General features: G+C 52.3%; 1 protein-coding gene across 1 annotated transcript in view; it reads left to right on the top strand.

Moving 5' to 3' along the window:
- LOC104488926 overlaps positions 1–2,319 on the top strand; it is a 32,463-nt gene that overhangs the window by 18,718 nt on the left and 11,426 nt on the right. The window lies entirely within an intron of this gene.

The following is a 2,319-nucleotide window of genomic DNA, read 5'->3' as shown; positions in this document are numbered from 1 at the left end:
TTCCAGGCCGGGAGCAGCTGGTGCGCGCCTCAGAGAGCAATGGCTCGCGGTGCCTCTGTTCTGCAGGGAACTCGCCTCTGGTTCAGGGCTGTGCGGTGGTTGCTGCCGGCTCTGCCCCAGCAGGGGTGGCCGAGCCCCTCCCAGCAGGGCACAAAATGAGGTGACTAAGGACACCGTGTTGGAGGAGGTTTTGGTGGCCGTGGAAGTTGGTTGTGGCTTTCCTGGTCCGGTGTTGCTGACTGTGTGAACCAGGGCAAGTCCCTGCAGTGCACTTGTTTGTAAGGCCTTGGTGGTTTCTTTCTCTTGAAATTTGAGTTTGTTCTCGGTGGTCGCTCGGTAACCAGCATTTCCTCTGCTGCCTGTCCGGAGGCACTGAGTGGTCACTCTGGAGGCTGCGGATTTGCGGCACTTGCTGGAAAACTGGGGCTCCTCTGTTCGACAGAGATGGGGCCCTTTATGGTGTTGATGTTTTGAAGGGGTTTCAGGCAGACTGAGTATAAATTGGGAGAATGAAAACCCACTAATGACTAATGCAACAGACTGTGAAATAGAAATTACTTCCTAAAGAGTGCCGAGGCTTTTCAGGACATTCCACAGCATCCCCACAGCTTGCGGTCTCTGGATGCTGGGGTTTGTTTTGGTAGGAGGGGACTGTTGGCCAAACCACTTGGATTTGCTGGTGTCTCAAAGTGCTGAGAGACTCCTTACCTTCTGGGGGAGCTGCCTGCAGGCTGCAACAGATGACAGGGGTGACTGGGGCTGAATTACAGCCCTCCTGGTGCTGCCCTGCTCGGCAGGGAGCGGGGGTCAGTGTTGGGACGGTTCTTAGGCTGAACTGATTCTGCTGACTTCTAGAAGTTTAACCCTAAAATTGTTCCAATCAGCTTTATTTTTAGAGTGAGACATAACTCTTGTGTCCTCAAAGACTTTCCACATTTCCTTAGTCATGTCATTTCCTCCTTTTAAGTAGAAGCCACAGCAGATCATGAAACAAGCATTCCCTCATACACAGAAGTGCTCCCAAGCTCTGGAGTTCAGCTCTGATGCCAGTGGTTCTACTGCACACCGACAGGAGGGACTTTTTGATTGAAATAGGGAGGCTGGGCACACACACTGCCTCTTCTTCCACTTGCTTTTCTGCAGGTGGAAGAAAGTCTCAAACCAAACCCTGCGGTTTATTCTTAGCCCTGCTACTAACATCTCTGTGACTTCCAGCAAACCCTCTTGTCATAGCTCCTGGATGGTAACTGGAGGAGATAGAACTGCCCTTCCAGAAGGGCCCAGAGTGAAGAATAATCTTGGGGTTACTAAACTGAATGTGTCACCTCTTGTGTTGGCTGTTCCCCCTGGCTTTAGGCTACTGCACATCGTGTAGCCAAATAAATGTTATTTCAGCTCTGCCTCGTGTCTGTGTAAATAGGAGTTAATGAGTTGCTGGATCCCATGGCTGGCGTGTGACGCAGGGGTCTCCAGAGGGAGGGTGAGGAGAGGCTGGTGGAAAGTCCCCGAGTGTTGCTAGGCAGCGCTGTGCTTCAGCTTCCCCCTGACAGCCTGCGCTCAGGTTTGGAGGGCAAGGGGGAAAACTGAGGGATGGAAAACCATGCAGAGATTCTTGTCTCTCTTTTTGTGCAGCATGGCTCTACTGTGCTGGGCGCAGGGAGCGCGTGGCTGCCAGCGAGACGGAAGCAATTTGATTAGAGTAACAGTCGATAACTGGCCTATTTACTCACTGTCGGCCGCAGCATCCCGGGGCTGGCTGGCTCGCCCTCCTTCCCTCTGCTCGGTCTCACAGCGGTCTTGGACCCTCGCAGTGAAGCTGGAAGAGTGCAGCGCAAGCATCTTGCTCTGCTTCCAGTCGAGTGGAAGGAGGGAAAGCCGGCAGCTCAGAGAGCTTCCTCTGCGGAGCTGGTGCCGCAGTTTCACAGCCTGCAGATGAGGGGGTGTCCTGTTTCCATTCAGTACTCAAGAGGCAGCCAGAGATCACGATTGCTGGACAGGAATTGTTGCGCAGGGTATCCCGCTCCTGCTGCGTTGAGTAGTGCAGATAGGGGTAAGATCCTCCTGTGATTAGCAGTCATCACAACAGCATCACCTTTCAGAGCTTCCCAGCTGGAGAAGGGTAGAAGACAGGCGCTGGGAAAACCTATTCTTTCAGAAGCCGATGGAGAAGTTTTTGAACTGAGAAGCTGATGGAAAGATGCCTCCATCACCAGGATTCTCACTATGAAAAATGTCATTGCAGTATCTTGTATGGAAAAACTGCTCTCTTGAAGCCTTGTTTTTCACTTTAAGGAGTTTTTTGGAAATTTTGTGAGGGGA

This window comes from Buceros rhinoceros, unplaced genomic scaffold (genome assembly GCF_000710305.1).
Source record: "Buceros rhinoceros silvestris isolate BGI_N320 unplaced genomic scaffold, ASM71030v1 scaffold7412, whole genome shotgun sequence".
Classification (NCBI taxonomy): Eukaryota; Metazoa; Chordata; class Aves; order Bucerotiformes; family Bucerotidae; genus Buceros; species Buceros rhinoceros.
This window is presented reverse-complemented; position numbering and strand designations above follow the sequence as displayed.